Here is a 19,966-nt window from a genome sequence, read left to right as displayed (position 1 = left end):
GTGTAGGTAGTCATTGAATGAACCTAAAACTTTTATAAAGAATACCCTTTGCTCAAACTGTTTATAACTCATACTTTAACCTGTTCAAAAGGAACTTTCCAGTCATTAAATACCTAGTACTGCGGTGAAATCCAGTCCTTTAATAGGTAAAGATTGTCTTAGTCTGTATGCTTAAAAATACGTACAATCTTTCAATGTCTGAATAAAACTTGCAAAATGTTTACCTATACCTTATTTGGATAATCAATATTGTTTAAAAATATTCTACATCATAAATGTCCTAATTTAAAAGTAAAGATACTCTTTAATAAGTTGAAACAAGTAATTATAAAAGGAGATATTTTTTCTCTAACAGGATAATAATGATTAACAGTCATTAGTGAGTGGCTAATGGCAAAACGAATATGAAACAATTATGATCATACCAGAAAACTGATTTATAATAGAAAGGAATAATGTACATTGGCAAAAATAAAAGAGGTGTTTCGATGTCCTTGAGAAGAACGAATACTATTCCTTCAAGTTTATGATTCCCTGTTTCTCCTTCTATCTAGTGCCTTTAACTACAACAATCTTATTGTTTAATCCTATAACAATTTTAATCTTCAATATAAAATCTATATGTTTATTAATCTGACTCAGGCTTGAGAATGAAGGCTGGGGTTTTTCTGCACTTTGTGAGGTCCCCCTATTTTCTCCATCTTGTAAAGTTACTGCTAAGATCACATAACACTGTCAGGAATGTTAAGAAGTAATAGACATTGAGAGAGCAATGATTGAATTTTCACTCAAAATATTGTTCTGTAACTTTGTCAGTCTGCAGTATCACGAAGCTCAGTATTTTCGTTGTTGTATTATTAATATATTGCACATTTACCCCCTTTCTCCTTTCAATGCACGCTTTCCTTCTATTTCATAATTCGGAGGTCAGGCACACATGTTAAACTTTCATTTGGTGTAATCCCGTGGGTACCAAATGTATTCTTATTTGGGCACTCACATGACATCTGACCATTTCCTGGAGTCCAGGTGGAGAAGAGAAATAGCTTTGTGTGACATGAAATGCTAGGAGAAAAGAGGAGAATGTTTTAGGTCAGTCAGAGGTTGCAGTAGGTAAGGAAGATTCTGCTCAAATACTTCCATTTTCTCAGTGGAGCACACAGCAATATTAGGATTTGTGGTGAAGAGCTGGGAAAGCAAGCTTAAAAGGGATCATAACATCTTAGAGCAGCTGCCATGGGAAATGTGTAGGAGGATGACGAGGACAAGGTAAACAATAATGAGCAATTGTCAAGTTCCTAGACCCATGTAGCCAGTGCAGATTTGCTATATGGCCAGGATGCAATTTTAGAATGAATGTCGACAAAGCCACCTCTGGACTGCCAACACTTAAACCTACCCAGATATTAATTTGGGGGGGAGAGTGGGGCTAAAAAAGCCCAACTCTCTCACTTAGGTTACTCTATTAAGTTAAATATATGCAGTGAGGCTATTTCCCTCCTAAGACAATAAGAAAAGCTCTGTTAATTTCGAATTTTGAAATAATGTCCAATAAGCCATGGCATATAAATGCAATTGAACACTACACATATTAAAAGGACTAAGACAGTACTATATATGCTTACACAAGGGAATTTCAGAGATAATAAATCAAATGCAACATAGTATGTATAATATGATCTCCACGTTGTAAATAAGCTGTGGTTAGAACATAACCCTGGAATGTTACCAGTTTGTAGGCATCAGACAGAAGTTTTCAGGGTGCAGCTTTGGAAATTGAACATGGCTTTATAACAGCATGTTCCTTTGTTTCTGCAGCTGAATACTTAACCTTTGTTGAAGGATATATAAGGTGGGGGGCTGCCCACTTTAACCATATCATGTATCAACAGGACTCTGGATGGAGCTATTTGACAAAGTATATAGGTGGAGCTTGGAGACTTAGGTCTGGCTAGAGCAGGTCAGAGCCTTACTGGAAAAGATCGTACTTTGCCAGGAAACAGAGGAGCCCCCAAATTCTGTTAGTGAAACATTGTAGGAGGAGGAGAGAGGGAAGTTTTATTGATTACTCTGGGCATCAAAACTGTGTTCTATGCTAGTTCTTTGAAGCTTCAGTGCTCACTTGAGGTGCTGGAAGCAGTCCAGAGGCAATCATCCTTTGGAGATTGTCGCACAGGCTAGGTCCTAGGAGGTACTTCCCTTCAATGAAAAGGGCTTAATAGCCAGCACATGGCCTTGGGGTGGGGCCCACAACCTTACATTGCTTCCAGGATGGTTGTTTAGGTAAAATATAGATCTCCTGATATCACCTGAGTAGCAACTAAACCCTTCATTATCTTGTGGACCACGGTAGAGGACAGATTCAGAAACAGACGTGGGGACTTTTGTTTTCAGATATGGTAGGCAATTCATGTCAATGGTCACTGAACTCAGCTAGACCACAGATACTACATATTTTAGAGATTTTCTTTAAAGGTACTGAAAAACAAACAAACTAATGTGAATTACTGAACGAGAATCCTAAGGAGGGCAGAGCCATAGGGAAGAAAGTCTGGCATTCAGAGACGTTTTAGGTTATGGAGTAATGTGCTGATTATTGAGAAGGCAGGCGGGTCAGGAGGCTGACTAGCCCTTTTGAAAGGGATTGAGGTAGAGATGCCAGATCAAGTACCGGACATCCAGGTGAACTTGAATTTCAGATAAACGATGAACAAATTTTCAGTATAAGTATGTCCCATGTGATGTTTAAAGTGAGTGGAGGAAAAGCTAATATCCATGGGATATTAGCCAGCACATCTGGGTGTTCAACAACAAAATGATGATACACTTTATTGCTATGTAAGGTTTTAATTTGTGGTAGACCAATACTTTGATAGCAATAATTTGTTATGACAATGGCTAGTTTTGTTCTTCTTTCCTAGTGTGAAAGTAAAGACATATTTGCAAAGCTTGGCTGAATTTGGCAGGAAAAGGAGGAAGAATTAGGATAAAATGAAGTGGGTTGCTTTTCTCTGCCTTCCAACACCCCCTCCACCCCACCCCCACGATATACACAATGGAAGGTAAGAAAGAAAATCAGGTTTTCCCTTGTTGCTTGAGAAGACTTAAAGATCTAAGATTAATAAAATCTAATTCTTTGGCTGGTAAGTTAGTTGAAGTACCCCAGACCAAAAGGTATGAAAGAGAAGAAATGGACAGATGGCTTGTGGAGATAAAAGAAGTAAGAGACAGGAGAACACTTCCTCTAGCTTCCAAAAGGAATCTAGTCAAAGGTGTCGCAGACTATGAGTCTGGAATTCTCCCTTGTCCAGCAAGAGGGCAGATACAGAACTGGATACGAGAAGGCCTAAGATTCGGAAAGAGTCAAGAGCTCGTACTGGCGCTTCGTCGTTGTATTTATTGAGCTCACAAGATATTACCCACGTGGTGAACACGAAGAAAACAACATCTTCTACCCGTGGATGTGGAGAAAACAATCAGACTGTAATCGTTAACTTGTGTGTGTAAGAAGCAAAGGGTCGGGGGGGGGGGGGGGGGCAAGTGGAATTTGTGATATTGGTGTCAGATGGAAAGTAATTTCCTGCAGGTGATATAACAAGTTACTTGTGATCCCATTACAATATCTCGCTAGCTAACCTTGGGCGTTTTCGCCCCGTGGTGGCGGCTTTCCGCCCTAAGCTTTTTTCTAACCCATTTATATAAGTAGAACCTACTACCCCACAAAAGGGAATGGAGAAGTAGCGGAGGGGCAGGGCCAAGAGACCTACATATATTTGAAGAAATGTAAGGTGAGGGGAAATTTACAACCGCACAGTAGTGGGGAGGTACAGGACATCCCAGGTCATAGATGGTCAGCACAGGTGGTGGAAAGCTCCATAAAGCCATACTCTGGGAACAGCCTGGGCTGAAAGCGTGGGGAAGCTCTAGCAAGCATGGGCACAGATTGGAGGGGCATATCTACAGAGTGCTAACTATGACCCAAGTCTCAACATGATCTCTTTTTTCTTATCGGGATGGTTAATTTTTTGTGTCAACTTGATGGGGCTACAGGATGCCCAAAAAGCTGGTAAAACATTATTTCTGAGTGTGTCTGTGAAGGTGTTTCTGGAAGAGAGTAATGTATCAGTTACTGAACTAAGTAAAGCAGATGGTCCTCCCCAGTGCGGGTGGCAATCATCCAGTCTGTTGAGGGCCTGAATAGAACAGAAAGATGAATGAAAGGCAAACTTACTCTCCTTGCTGGAGGTGATACATCCATTTTCTCCTGCCCATAGACACCAGCCCTCCTGCTTCTTGGGCTTTTGGATGCAAACTAGGGCTTCCACCATCAGACTCCCAATTCTTAGGCCTTCTGATTTGGACTGAATTACACTACCAGTTTTTCAGGTTCTCTAGTTTTCACAGATCATGTACCTTCTCTGTCTCCATAACTGCATGAGCCAATTCGTATAATAAATATCCTTCTCTCTCTCTCTCTCTCTCTCTCTCTCTCTCTCTCTCTCTCTCCCAGTTGGTTCTGTTTTGCTGGAGAACCCTAATACACTTACTAACCCTATTGGGCAGGAGGCCATAGACAAGTCAGAGAATAGGCAGATGTAGAGAAAATTCTGGAAATTAATATGAAGCTAGGATGTAACTGATTCATAAACCTGAACCATCAATAAATCACTGTATTGGATTGTGAGAAATCCTGAAATTGATCTGAGTAATATGTTCACATTAGGTAAGCTGATATTTCAGAGCCAGGAATGAATGGATTATAAAAATGAAGAAAATTTGCTTAACATTTTGACTATGAATTGTATACTTACCATACTAGTGTATACACCGAGAACCTGAAGAAAAATCATACCCAATTGTTCATGGTGATTTGGGGCTGGGGTGGAGTGGAATGGAATGGGATATGAGATTATAGCAATTTTCTCTTAGTGCATTGTGTTTTTTCAAATGTTTGAATTTTGTACAGAGAATAATTTCCTTTGTAGCCAGAAAGAAACCTTTCCCCAAACAAGAAAGATTAACATCAACATGGGGAAATGTCCTGAGCATATATCACCACGACTTCCCTTCTGTTGGGGCACTGAATTACTAAGCTAAGGCTAGCCTAGAACTGGAAAAGACAGAAAAGATCCCAAATGTGACATGTGAGGCTTAGATTCACTAATGAGAAGATGCAAGTTCAGGGCACCCGTGTTGTCAATGCTGAGATGACCAAGGACCTAGTCATTTCAGTGTGACTCTACATCTGTGGCAAAGCCCATAGTGAGATTCTCTGCCTCACAGCTGACTTAGGTGAAGCAGTTGAACTAACACAGAACGGACCTATCTTCCTACACCATGCATTCTCCAGAAGAAATACTTTTCCTGCTGATACTACTTGTCTGAGAAAAATGTCCAGACACGGTAGAATTTCTCCTTTTCCATATAGCTGAAAGGTGATGGTTCTCTCCACTAGAAGAGCCTCCTGCCTCCGCCCCAGTGGAGAGGACTTGATTTAGCCCTGTCACCTCCTGTCTTCTGGTGGAGAAAAATCTCACCATATCTTTCATTGCCTGACAACCCACTACTGCTGAAGAGGTAGGGTGGAAGCTCATGATGAAGAGACTCTCACTTTGTAACAGGAGTACGCAAACAAAGCTCAGGACAAGGCAGAGCTGAAAAGTGGAAGCAGGTGGCTCTGACTGGGGAGATTGCATCCTTAAGAGTGGAAAACAGAGTCAATACTGCTGAAACCCGAGTTTGTGATCAGAAGGTTAAATGGAGGAAGTGTATTTCAACACAAAAGAGGAATACTAAGAAATGTAAATCACGACTGAAAATATAAGTGATATGGATGACACTCCTAGCAGAAGTAATATGCAAATGATCAGCATTCCAGGAAAAAAAGCAGATGGAAATGGAATCAATAATCAAAGCAATAATCTTCAACTCCCTGATCTGAAGATCAAAAGAGTTTACTAAATGTCAGGCAGAAGTGATGAAAAAAAACCCCAAAACTCCACACACATCTAGACATATCTTTGTGAAATTTCTGGCCTCTTGTGGAAAGAGAAAAAATATACATTTTCAGACAGGTAAAAAAAGTTTGAATGTAATGGAAAAAGAATGTTTGACTTTGACTTCTTACATGCCACACTAGACGCCGGTGGAATAATGTTTATTAACTTTTGAGAGCAAGCACTGTTGTCTAAAATCCTACCTCAGAAAAGTTATCATTCATATGACAAAAGAGGGACTTCTTTGGATATGTAGGAACTCAAAGTATTCTACTCATATTCTTATTCAAAATTACTCAAGGATGTACTGCAGCATAAATGATAGTAAATTTGAATAGAGATCTAAAGCAAGTGGAAAATAAAGAATACAAGAATGAGCAGTGAGCAATGAATCCAGTAAACTATGTGGATGAGAATAAAGTGATTGCAAATTGTCTTGGCACTGTTGAATAAGTATACTGAGAAAAGGCCTACTCGAAGGAAAAAGTGAAAAATAACATGGAATTACATTTCTGGAGTAGTTCAGAAAATCTAGGATGTGAAAATGGTGTGAATGAATGAGAGTAAAATATTCTTAAGGTCCCATCATTATGGGGAATGGTAAAAGTACTATTAATTTTAATAAAATCACAGAGAAATACCGGTTTTAATATGACTGTTTAAAGTACATGCTAGTGAACTAGCAGATAGAGAAACATTATAATGTTATTTCCAAATATTATAATTTATCAATAATTATAAATAATTAATTTATTTATAAAATAAATAATTTATTAAAAAATAAATAAATATTTTTAAAATATAAATAATTTCCAAATTGTTAGGGGCAACTGGAATAAAAAACAAAATAAACATGGCATCCACATATAACTTGTTCAATTCAGCAGAAGTAGAAAAGCATAAGAATGAGTATAAAAAAAAGAAATTAACATTAGATGGGAATGAGAACAAATCACCTTTCACAGTAAATGTAAATAGGTTGAATTCTCCAATTAAAAAACAAAGTGCAGCTGTCTGCTTTTAATAAGATATGTAAATGAAATTAAAAAAAAAACGCCCAAGGGTTGTAAATAAAAGGAGTCAAAGACATAAACAGTAAGTGCAAAGAAAAAGGGATGGTCATAATGATATCAAAAAATAAGGAATGCCACATAAAAATAAAGCAGCAAATGTATCAGACACGTATAAATGAATTTTTAAAAAGCTACAAAACTCCCTGGTATATGTATCAGAAAGGGTTCAATCAGGAGATAATAATCACATTGCAATTTGAACAGGGAAAATTTAATATAAAAGAATGTTGTGCTAGTAACAGGAGATTAGTTTCTAAGAAGTAAAGTGAGCTCTAAACAATGCAAGAACAGATAAAGGGAACAGACACCACCCCTAGGGCTGAGACTGAGCACCTAAGGAAGGAACAAGTGTGGGAGAGCTGCCTCCCTCACCTCACCCTCTACCCCAGCCTAAGATTTAGAGATCATTAGAATGGATGTGATTAAAGCCCTTGGATGGTGAAGTTCATCAGGATATACAGATTACAGCTGGCAAGCAGGCACTGCCTGTTGGAATAGCAACACACGTTGCTAGGAGGTGGCCTATGAGGTGCAGTTGAGCTGCTTAGAAGCTATCTAGGGTGCCTGTGAAACTTAAATAGAACCCAGTAGTGCTGGCCAGTGGGGGCAGGGATGAGGGTTGGGGAATGTTGAGGGATTGGTGGTAAGGGGTTGGGGGGTGTGAGAAGGTCCTGCATGAGGTAGAAAGGGAAGCTGACTGGATCTAGAAAGAGATGTTCCTTACTCCTGCGGTGTTCCTCCACCACCCTCTGCTGACAAAGGCTAATTAACACTGTGTGAGGTGTCAAAGGAAAAATGTTCATAGCATCCAGCTAAAGTTTTACAAGTAGGCCAACGAAGGGTACATTTGGAACTGAGAGACAAGAACTTGGCAAGTGGCAGAATATTCAAGGAGGACAGTGAGACTTTAATATCCCTCTTCCAGAATTTGATAGATTATATTGAAAAAAAAGCTGTTGAAAGGATTTCACACAGAACATGTAAGAATTACAAAATTATCATGTACCTGACCAAAAAAATCCCCAAATGTGGCTATTTTAAAAGTCTCGTTATTGGGCTGTAAAACAATATATAAATATAATTGTTTTATATTTATAAGATATAAGAAAAATATAAGAATAACACCTCAAGAATGAGATAACTAAAATAAACTTTAGCCAAGTCTTAAAAGAACTTCAATTTAAATTAAGAATGTTTTAAAAGTTATTTCCAGATCCATGAGAGATACCAAAGTGAAATTACAAATAATCTAGAAGTTGACAAGAATAAGAACACTAATTATCAAAATCTATGGGATATGGCTTAAATTTTAAAAATGCATAATCTAGAAGCTTATTTTTTAGCAAAAGAGAGAGAACATGCATATTTAAGTGTTCTACTTAAGGAAAGAGAAAAGTAAAAGAAAGCAAATAAAATAATAAAATTTATAAGGGAAAAGTAAACTAAAGAATTAAAAGACAAAATGAAGAGTAGAATGGAACACTAAATGAAAGCAAAAGCAGCTGAAGAAATGATTTTTAGCAATCTATAAAATAAAATATTTACTCAAGAAGAGATAAAGTATTTGAAAACACCAATAGCTGTATGTATTTTTGTGTTGTATGTAAAATATTGCTAACAACTTACCACTGAAATGTATAAGGCTTGGATGATTTTATAATTAGGTTCTAATTAGCCTTCAAGAAACAGCCATTTTCTATGTATTCAGACTTTCCCAGAGCATGGAAAAAAAAAATCTTGAAAAATTCATTTTATAAGGTGAACATAACCCCTCACACAAAAATTTGAAGATGTGGTACAAAATTTTAGTTTAGGTCACTTGTGAATGTAGATAGAAATATCCCAATTGTGATCTTGGCAAATGGAATCACAGCAGTGTTTTAAAATAATAATAATAATAATAATAATAATAATAATAAATAATAATAATAATTACTGTGGCCAAATAGTTTATTACAGGGATGTAAGAATGTCCCAAAGCTAAGATCTAGCTATACAACTTGTAATATTAAATTACAGGAAAAAAGAGCTTCTCAATAGCAATAGAGTCTGGGAAAGAATTTAAAGTAAAGAAAAAATAAATTGAGAATAAAAATGGTAAAAATTGTTATCCAGGAAGAAAAAGAAGAAAAATCTTAATAAATGATGAAATAGTAAAGTCATTGATGTTAAAATCAAATAAAAGAGAGGGATGGTCCTTATAAATCATTACTTTCAATTTATTTTGTATTTCTGTTTCATGCAACATAACAAAAAAATAAAGTAAGTTGTATCTCTACTTGAAAACCAGAAATAAAATTATCAAGGGGCACCTGGGTGGCTCAGTTGGTTAAGTGTCCGACTTTAGCTCAGGTCATGATCTCATGGTTCACAAGTTTGAGCTCTGCATCAGGCTCTGTGCTGACAGCTCAGAGCCTGGAGCCTGCTTCAGATTCTGTGTCTCCCTCTCTGTCTGCCCCTCCCTGCTTATATTCTCTCTCTCTCTCTCAGGAATAAAAATATAAAAAAAGAAATAAAATTATCATGATTTTCATACAATCTGTAAGTATACCAAAAGAATTGCAGAGTCAGAAAAAAATCATTATAAATAATAAGAGTATATCGTATGTTCCCTGGATACAGGATAAATATACAGTTTAGTGACTTTCCTTTGTATTAACAAAAACCTGTTAGAATGGAAATTTAAAAACCTTCTAATCCTGATAGGAATATATGAACAAGAATGTTAAAAAATGTATTTAAAGATAAACATTTATTGAATGACAAGTGAAATGAAAAGTGATGATATTTCTGATGGGGAAGATTTACTGACAAACATATCAATCATTCCCAAATTAGTGTATGCATTTAACATGGTTCCAGTAATAGTCCCAGTGGTATCTCTTGTGTTCCATTCACAATTCCTTTGTATATCATTAACTTTGTGACAGAAAGTAGATGGCACATCCAAATTTCAAAGGGAATAATTGAGGAAAGTTTAATAAAGGGATGATTTCGAAGGTTTTGGTAGGGTGAAGTGGAATCTGCAGGAGATGGTAAAGCCCTAGACCCACATTACCATCATCAGTCCTAAACAAATGGGAAAGGGGAGGGAGTGGTGACCAGAGAGTTCCAACTCTAGCTGTAGAAGGGGACCACCCCATGAAAAGTGTGGCTACTGGGTGGAAGCCACTGAGGACTGGTAGTCCTGATAGGAAAGAGCTGAGTCAACAAATGCCTTCTCTGTCCCTCAGTCTCCTATGGATACCTCTCCTTGACCAAACCTGAATGGCAGCAGGCAGGAGATTCAAAAAGAGCAGGCCATAGATGCCAGCCTTCTAAGATATAGATAGAACAGGGTAGTAGAGAGAGGCAAGCAACACAGTCTCTTGACTGGAGAGACAAACACAGATGTTCACAACCATATAAAAGAATCAAGTATAACATTGCTAATAAACATTGAAAACTACACATAATAGAAGGGGACTTGTCTCATCCCAGATCTTAAAAATTTGAAATAAGTGTGTGGATTAAGAAAAGGAATAAGCAAGCAAAGCAATAGAGTTGAACAGAGGGCCCAAAATAAGCTTAAGTTTATATGGAAATTAAATATACATTAGAGATTCTATTCCATTATGTAGAGGAAAGAACGGCTACTCAGTAAAAGTTTTTAGCTATTTGACCATTGATTTGGAAGAAAACGAAGTTGATATTTAACTCCTATAATTCAAAAGTAAATTTAAGATAAATGAAAAAACTAATTAGAAAAATGAAATAGAATTTATCTGTAAAGAACTATGGTTTTATAACTTTGGTTTTGATTGCATTTCCTAAATAAAACAGGAATGTCATAGAGGAAAAATATAATGGATTTGAGCAGATAAAAATAAAGTCTAGATTGCAAGAGATAACAAACAAAACAAAGGTATATAACAGCAAGAACATATCTGCAACAAAATAATACACAAGGGGTCAAATTCTATAAAATAAGTAAAGCTATTTTCTAAAAGTAAGAAACAATCATACCGTCAAATAAAGAAATGAGCAAATTGTATGTACAGGCAATTACAGAAGAGGAAATATAAAAAATAAACAATGAAAACATGTTAAACCTAATAGAAAAATTTATAACTTGAAAATATTATCAGAATGGAAAACTTTACCCAAAGCTATCTACACATTCAATGCAATCCCAATCAAATTGCACCAGCATTCTTCTCAAAGCTAGAACAAGCAATCCTAAAATTTGTATGGAACCACAAAAGGCCCCAAATAGCCAAAGTAATAGTGAAGAAGAAGACCAAAGCGGGAGGCATCACAATCCCAGACTTTAGCCTCTACTACAAAGCTGTAATCATTAAGATAGGATGGTATTGGCACAAAAACAGACACACAGACCAATGGAATAGAATAGAAACCCCAGAACTAGACCCACAAATGTATGGCCAACTAATCTTTGACAAAACAGGAAAGGACATCCAATGGAAAAAAGACAGTCTCTTTAACAAATGGTGCTGGGAGAATTGGACAACAACATGCAGAAGGATGAAACTAGACCACTTTCTTAAACCATTCACAAAAATAAACTCAAAATGGATGAAGGACCTGAATGTGAGACAGGAAACCATCAAAACCCTAGAGGAGAAAGCAGGAAAAAACCTCTCTGACCTCAGCCGCAGCAATTTCTTACTTGACACATCCCCAAAGGCAAGGGAATTAAAAGCAAAAATGAACTATTGGGACCTCATGAAGATAAAAAGCTTCTGCACTGCAAAGGAAACAACCAACAAAACTAAAAGGCAACCAACGGAATGGGAAAAGATATTTATATCAGACAAAGGGCTAGTATCCAAAATCTATAAAGAACTCATCAAACTCCACACCTGAAAAACAAATAATCCAGTGAAGAAATGAGCAGAAGACATGAATAGACACTTTTCTAAAGAAGACATCCAGATGGCCAACAGGCACATGAAAAAATGCTCAACATCACTCCTCATCAGGGAAATACAAATCAAAACCCCACTGAAATATCACCTCATGCCAGTCAGAGTGGCTAAAATGAACAAATCAGGAGACTATAGATGCTGGAGAGGATGTGGAGAAATGGGAACCCTCTTGCACTGTTGGTGGAAATGCAAACTGGTGCAGCCATTCTGGAAAACAGTGTGGAGGTTCCTCAAGACATTAAAAATAGATTTTTATTTTTAATAAAATAACCCAGCAATAGCACTGCTAGGAATTTATCCAAGGGATACAGGAGTGCTGATGCATAGGGGCACTTGTACCCCAATGTTTATAGCGGCACTTTCAACAATAGCCAAATTATGGAAAGAGCCTAAATGTCCATCAACTGATGAATGGATAAAGAAGTTGTGGTTTATATATACAATGGAATACTACTTGGCAATGAGAAAGAATGAAATATGGCCTTTTGTAGCAATGTGGATGGAACTGGAGAGTGTGATGCTAAGTGAAATAAGCCATACAGAGAAAGACAGATACCATATGTTTTCACTCTTATGTGGATCCTGAGAAACTTAACAGAAGACCATGGGGGAGGGGAAGGGAAAAAAAAGTTAGAGAGGGAGAGAGCCAAAACATAAGAGACTCTTAAAAACTGAGAATAAACTGAGGGTTGATGGGAGGTGGGAAGGAGAGGAGGGTGGGTGATGGGAATTGAGGAGGGAACCTGTTGGGATGAGCACTGGGTGTTGTATGGAAACCAATTTGACAATAAACTTCGTATTAAAAAAAAGAATGGAAAACTTTAAAAATATTAGTAACATCTAGTGATGATGAGGCCATGCAAAAACAAGTGCTTTCCTACTGTTGGTAGGAGTGAATCTGTCACATATTATCAGTAATTACTTTTAAGTTCCAGTTAAAATGTGAATATAGTTTGTCCCATTATTCCATTAGAAGTATAACGTATAAAGAGTATCCTTTCTTTCTTTCCTACCTCCCTCCTCTTTCCCCTTCATCCCTTCCTGTTAACAATATATTAAAAAAAATTTTTTTTAAATGTTTATTTGTCTTTGAGAGAGAGAGAGAGAGAGGGAGGGAGGGAGGGAGAGAGGGAGGGGCAGAGAGAGAAGGAGACACACAATCTGAAGCAGGCTCCAGGCTCTGAGCTATCAGCACAGAGCCTGACACAGGGCATGAACCCAGGAACCGTGAGATCATGACCTGAGCTGAAGTCAGAAGCTTAACCAACTGAGCCACCCAGGCACCCCAACAATATATCTTTTTTTTAAAGAAACATGCATTTAACATGGTTTAATTAAATGTCCTTCAGCAGTAGAAGGTTTTATGGCTGAATCTGTTAGTGTTCTCAAACAGTCATGGGCTTGTCTACATAACCCAAACAACCTTGCAATTAGCTTGAGACCACATGACTATTTCTGGTGTATGAATATAAGCAAAAGGGAAGATATGTGGATGCAGTTGGGAGAGGTGTGACTTCTCCCATCCTTCTCTTCCTCTGCTATGTGGGCGTTGGAGGGCCTGTGTCCCAGATGGCATAGTTACAATACAGAGGAAGACTCTCCCACCCATGCCAGCTTTACATCATTAAGAAATAAACATTTATTGTGTTGTGCATCTGAGCTTTGTTATGATAGATGTTTTGTCATTTTTGGTCTAAAGTCTTCAACTGATCGGATGAACTCCACCCACAAATTCAAGAGTAATTGCATTTACTTAAAGTCAACTGATTGTTGATGTTAACACATCTACAAAATACCTTCACAGCAACACCCTGTTTAGTGTTTGATTAAACAGCTGGGTATTATAGCCTATCCAAGTTGACACCTAAAATTAACCATAACATAGCTCCATGTGTACTGACTTAGAAAAACATTAGGCTGTTAAGTAGAAAGAGAAAATTGTCAAGGAACTGAACAGAATTTGAGGCAGATATTTAGGGTTGGCTGTTCAAGGTCTATTCTAATTTTTGTGTTTAGCATGACTCTGTGCACTTATGAGACTGAAGGAAGAAACTGTATTTCCCAAGATCATGTGAATCTTGGGTGCCTGATGTGGCCAAGGTTCTCGTGGGCTGACACGAGATAAGGAAGAACAAGCTGAGACACAGCTGTATGTGGAAAGGTCTGATCTCTAATAAGGGATGCTGGGACATTTGGCTCTTCTGGGGCAGCTCTGGTATAGTACCAGGTGTCGAGTCCCAGTGCTCTGGCTGCCCAATTGTGTAGTCTCAGGAGTAGGTTTTCTGCTAGAATAGTCTGTGGTGTAGATGAGCCTTTCTCCTGGCTCCTTTTATTTTGGACTGCCTATAATGCAAATTTGTCTCTGGCTTTGCCAGAAACTCTGTATGGTACTTAATGTTCTCTAATAAATCCCTTTCTGCTTAAACCAGCTATATTTGATACTGTTTTCAGTTACTGAGAACCTTAGCCAATAGTGTATGATCTATTACTGTAAAAAGAAATAGACATTTCTGTTTAATTTTCAGTATAAAGATACGTAAAATTTTAGATATGTCTAAGTAAACATTAAACAAATGGGAAATATAGAGATCAGCGTGGCGTGGAAGAGGGAGGGAAATTTATTTCTGTATCAAGTGGAGTCCAAACCAGTCAGGAAAATTTCAAACCGCTCAAGGCTGGAGCTGCCACTACCTTTAGGACTCACTGTGATTTATTATTAAGTTTTCTTTTGAATTGGGCTTTCTAATACTTGCAAAAATAAATTCTATAACTTTATAATGATAAATTGTGTAGTGTACACCCATATTCAAAATATTAGAAAGTTATGTCAAATGCACCTAATCTATATGCAATTAATATAAAAATAATTGAATAAATTTAGTTAAGTTACTTTTGACATGCTATAGGAATCCAAAGTTCATTTTCCACTAAATGTCACAACTTTAATCAAAACAATATGTCTGTGCTGAAATGAAAAGATACTTTTAAGTAACTGATCTTTATTGCTTTAATTTTACATTTGTTATATTTGATTCTCTATATCAGATTTGTTATCAATTATTTGGTTAATGTAATCCAGTATCTACTTAAATATTTTTAAAACACTGAAAGAGTATCGTAATGAGATTAAAGAAATAGTTGCTGAATGGGACCCTGTCCTCATTGTCTCCCGAATGCAAGCCTGCTGTGGACAATTCATTTTTCATTTGCTCAGCACCACATCTGCTACCCTACTTAGATGGTCTCCAGGAGTAGAATGGCAGCTGCTGAGGTCTTGCATACTCCAGGTTCTCCCTGGGTTCTTTTGGAGGTTTTTTTTTTTTTTTTTTCCCCCCCCCCCCCACGTTGAGGAATGTGCTTCTGATTAATTCTATGTCTGGGGATTTTTGACAAAGGAAGGAAAGAAAGTAGAGGTCAGTTCTCCACTGCGGGGGAAGCAGTGAGGTTCTTATCAAGTTCATCATCAACATGAGATAATGAGGTTGATGTGCAGGAATAGATAAGAGATGGTGAGTGAGAGTCCTGGCAGCATATTTGGTTACCTGAACCTGATTGCTTAATATACAACTGAAATCAGAGTTTCAGTCACTTGCCGCCGGAAGAGACAAGAAGTAATGGAGTCTCCTACATAGCTTTATTTTTCTTGAGATGAGTTTGGCAGGAAACAAAATTGCTTGCCCTGCAGGGTTTAGTAATGGACTATCCAGCAGCACTGAATTGGGATAGTGGTGGTTTAAAGTGCTGAGTACTATCTGGAGACAAATTATCCACAGGTTGGTGAGAAGATGGTCTATACTCAAGGGAAGTAAACATGCTACCCAAGTGTCATCAGTCCCTAAATGGACTCTTCACCCCAGACACCCATTCTGGCACTCCCAGACTCTCTAGTTAAGACTATTACTCTCCCTTCTCACTGTTGCCCCCAGTAATTTTCCATGCCTTTCTCCTATCCCCATTCTTATCTGGTTTGGGGGAGCAAAATCCCTCTCAAAGCAATGAGGAGTTGCATGACCATGAACAGCGTTATTCTACCCAGGTCCAAAGTTCCTAGTGTATAAAATGGAAGAGGTTGTCAAGGTCACTTTTATTATTCTTTTTAAGCTGAAAATATGATTTGGTGGATTATAAGGTAGAAAGAATGCTTTGGAATGGGAGATACTTTTCAAAAAAATAGGTAAATTTCTGGTTCTTTGTTCCTCCTTGCTTGACAGACAGCTGCATCTTCTGGTGCAGTGCCAGCCACATCCCTGAGACATGATGATGAAGGTTGGAGTAAAAGGATTTGTCATATTGGGCACCTGATTACCAAGTCTGCTTTTAACTCTGGCCAAGTGGATATTGTTGCCATCAATGACCCCTTCAATGATCTCAGGTACATGGTCTATATGCTGCAGTATGATTTTGCCCACAGAAAATCCCATGGGTCAGTCAAGGGTGAGAATGGGACACTTGCCATCAATGGAAACCCTATCTCCACCTTCCAGGAGCAAGATCCTGCCAACATCAAATGGAGTGATGCTGGTGCTGAGTATGTTGTGGAGTCCACTTGGGTCTTCACTACCCTGGAGAAGGCTGGGGCTCTCTTGAAAGGTGGGACCAAGAGGGTCGTCATCTCTTCACCTTCTGATGATGCCTCCATGTTTGTGATGGGTGTGAACCATGAGAAGTATGACAACTCCCTCAAGATTTTCAGCAGTGCCTCCTGCACACCGACTGCTTGGCTACTTTAGCCAAGGTCATCCATGACAACTTGGCATCATGGAGAAATTCATGACTCCAGTCCATGCCATCACTGATACCAAGAAGGTCAGAGAGGCCTCTTTGGGAAGCTGTGGTGTAATGGCCAAGGGGCTGCCTAGAACATCATCCTGGCTTCTACTGGTGCTGCCAAGGCTATAGGCAAGGCCATCTCTGAGCTAAATAGGAAGCTCATCTGCATGGCCTTCTGTGTCCCCACCTCCAATGTGTCCATCATGGATCTGACCTACTTCCTGAAGACAGCTGCCAAATATGATGACATCAAGAAGGTGGTGAAACAGGAATTGGAGGGTCCTCTTAAGGGCATCTTGTCTACACTGTGGACTAGTTTGTCTCCCATGACTTTAACAGGAACACCCACTCTTCTATTTCGATGCTAGGGTTGGCACTGCTCTCAATGGCCACTCTGTCAAGCTCATTTCCTGGTATAACAATGATTTGGCTGTAGAAACTAGGTTGTGGACCTTATGGGTTAACATGGCCTCCAAGGAGTCAGAGACCCTGGGACCAGCTGAGGGCTGAGAACAAGAGAAAGAGAGAGGCCCTCAGCTTCCGGGGAGTCCTTACCCCAGCTCATCCTCCAACACACTGAGAATCTCCCAACCTCCACAGTTTCCATCCCAGACACCTTGAAGAAGGGGAGGGCTCGGGGAACCCTACTTTGTCATGTACCATCAATAAAGTATAGTGTACTATAAAAAAAGGTAAATTCCTATAAAACATAAATTTTAACATATGCCTTAAAGTAAATCAGGAAGGGGGATTAGTGGAGTCAGAACAACTTAACTTGGGGTTAAGAAATAACCAAATTCCAGGAGCAGCAAGGAAATAAATGTGGTTGCAGTGACATGTATGGGCCAAGACTGTGAGAGATGAGAGATGGGTTTCTCTGTCCTGATGTTTCCAACAGGGCCAAGAGATTTGTTATACACATAACAAAAACAAAAAGACAAAAAAAAAATACTCATACCTAAAAGAACCTCTTTATTGAGAAGGTTCCAATTATCCAACTTTTAGAATCAGAATGCCTCAATGTGATGAATTACCCAATTACATAAACTCCCAATTATGCAGATAGATCTACATTTTGTGACAATATTTGACCAATTTGGAAAATAACAGAAAAATAACACATTTTTTGTGTGTGTGGAAGTATTTGAAGAGTTTAGAAAACACAGAGAAAAAATTAGAACCTCTCTCTCATCCATAAATAATTATTGTGACACAAAAATAGATGGACCATGAAGAAATTTGGAGAAGGAAGTTTTTAAGAGAAAATAAAGATCTATAATCCATCTGTAAAGAGCATCAGAAGGGGGTTGTGTGAAATAGAGTGAAAACATTATAAATTGGAAGGTAACTTGACTTGTTTTTAGCCCTACATTATAATTATTTGAGAATAATAGTCATATATTTATCACTTGAGTCACATATTTTCTACCTGATTAAAATACACTAAATTTTTCATACTTAGTAATTTTTTCTCCTTATTGGTGACAAAAGTGCAGAATCTGCGGTGTATTTTCATATTGGCATTGGAGACTAGCAATCTGGATAGGTGAAGGAAATCCTGATGAATCCAGGAGAGATGAAGCACCAAATTGAAAGGTAATGCATACAGGCATTTATCCTGCCCTTCCCTATTAACAGATTCTGATTTTGTTCAGTAATTCAGGTGAGTGGCAATGTACTCAGGGTAGGTGGATCCCTTCTTGGGTTCCATGGGCTGAATCATGGTTAGATTAACCGAGGCAGGGTAGTCCTTTGCCCATGAGTGATTAAGGGGTGGGACTGGGGCATATGACCCAGTTCTGACTCACGACTTAGAAGAAAGTGTTTGCTGGGGAATTCTGGGAAAGATTTTTCTTTCTGATAAAAATAGACACAAGTAGGAAGAGATACCTTCCCATTTCGTTTCTGCCTTTGCGTGTTGTCAAATGAAGAGATGATGTTTGGTACCATGGCAGCCATCCTATGTTCATGAAGAGAAAGGTAAAAATATCTCAGTGAATATAGCCCAGAGCCCTGACACTGGAGGCCTCATTATTTAACTAACCTTGAAAACCTATAACTTCAATCTTCTTGTTATTTGAAATAGTTACCTCATCTAAGGTTTTTTTGTTATTTGCAGGCAAAACTATAGACCTAATCCTGTTAATGTGTGTTCACTATGGACTCAAACAGTACTGAATTTGAATCGAGGCTTTATCAGTTAATATCTGTATGACCTTTATAGATCATTCTTAACTCTTCTGACCCTCAGTTTTCTTATCTCTGAAATGGGGATAATACTGGAGTCCAACTCCCTGGATTGTTGAGAGGATTAAATGACATACTGCATTTAGAGCAGTCAATTAAATGCTGGCTGCATGGTGAACACACATGCAGAAGTTACCATATTTTTAAAAAAGTTTATTTATTTATTTATTTTGAGAGAGAGTGAGAAAGAGCAGGAAAAGGGCAGAGAGAGAGAGGGAGAGAGAATTCTAAGCAGGTTCCTCACTATCAGTGTGGAGCCTGATGTGGGGCTCGAGCCCCTGAACCATGAGATCATGACGTGAGCCAAAATCCGGAGTCTGATGCTTAACCCACTGAGCCACATGGTGACCCCAGAAGTTAACTTTTTGTTTGGTTACTATTAAGACGCTTGTGACTGTAACACAGGCAGTTCTGGAGGGCTCTATCAAAGCAAGTTAGAGAAAAGTAAGCACTCTCTTCCATCTTGCTTGCCCCTGATTGGCACTATTCTGTTCACAAAATGGCCCTTTCGTTCCCTCCTTAACTGTTGCAGAAAAGTCCAGAACAAGGAGGACTCAGAGACACCTGTGCATTGGAGGAACTGGGGCTAGCTTTGTAGAAAATTGTGCATATTGAGATGTGTCATTAAAATGGAGATTGCAGGTGGTTCTGGAGTTAAGCAAGATATGAGGGCATCTGGAAGTAAGCAGGAGGTTAAGTCTGAGAGAGGACCAAAAAAAATTGACTTAGAAGAACATTTCAGGAACTCACTGAAGACTAAGGAAATCAAAGTAATATTTGGCAGTTGGGGAAGACAGAAGAGGGCACTTCCACGTTATGTAACTACCAAAATTGTTGAGTTTTAGTAGCTGCTTCTCTCCTCCTTGCTTTCATTTTTTGTATTCAGTCCCAGGTAAGTAATAAGGATTGAAATGGTACAAGGAGGACAATTTACAAACAGTTCTTTCTTTCA

General features: G+C 38.3%; 1 pseudogene; it reads left to right on the top strand.

Moving 5' to 3' along the window:
• Positions 1-16,236: 16,236 nt before the first annotated feature.
• LOC131486179 (glyceraldehyde-3-phosphate dehydrogenase-like) lies at positions 16,237-17,452 on the top strand (annotated as a pseudogene).
• Positions 17,453-19,966: the final 2,514 nt, after the last annotated feature.

This window comes from Neofelis nebulosa, chromosome 9, assembly GCF_028018385.1.
Source record: "Neofelis nebulosa isolate mNeoNeb1 chromosome 9, mNeoNeb1.pri, whole genome shotgun sequence".
NCBI lineage: Eukaryota > Metazoa > Chordata > Mammalia > Carnivora > Felidae > Neofelis > Neofelis nebulosa.
Note: the sequence above shows the minus strand (reverse complement) of the source record. Positions and strands in the feature narration are given on the sequence as shown.